Below are 566 nucleotides of genomic sequence, written 5' to 3'. Positions count from 1 at the left end.
ATAATACCAATAATTTATTTTTCAAGGGATCATCAGTTGTTTACCATGAAACACTGTTTCGGGGATTTAAATATATATATATATATATATATATATATATATATATATATATATATATATATATATATATATAGATATATAAAATTGAAAGTGTCTGCCTACCTGCGTATTTGTGTATCTGTGTGTCCGTGTGTGTGTGTGTGTGCACACTTCTCTACGCAATAACTCTGTCAATTTTATTCAGAACTCAGGAGTAATAGTTGTCTTAGAATCAACCCCTGAGGCACTCCCGCATTAATGTTATGCTGCTTAGATATACGTCGATCAATGAGAACCTGGATGGTTCTATTGTCTAAGATGGATATAATTATATTTAGAATAATGTTCTATCTATAAAAATAAAACAGTTGATGTATAGGTGTAACATATCTCTCTCTGAGTAAATGTTTAATCGATAAACTCTTAAACTACTCCTCCCACAACACTAAAATAAATAAAATTCATCATATGCCTAGGACGGTTTATAACGAGTAAAATGTTTGTCTACATGGATGAGTAATACGTAT

The sequence above is a fragment of the Euprymna scolopes genome, chromosome 36, assembly GCF_053919585.1.
Source record: "Euprymna scolopes isolate OS-2025 chromosome 36, ASM5391958v1, whole genome shotgun sequence".
In the NCBI taxonomy this organism is placed as follows: Eukaryota; Metazoa; Mollusca; class Cephalopoda; order Sepiida; family Sepiolidae; genus Euprymna; species Euprymna scolopes.
Note: the sequence above shows the minus strand (reverse complement) of the source record.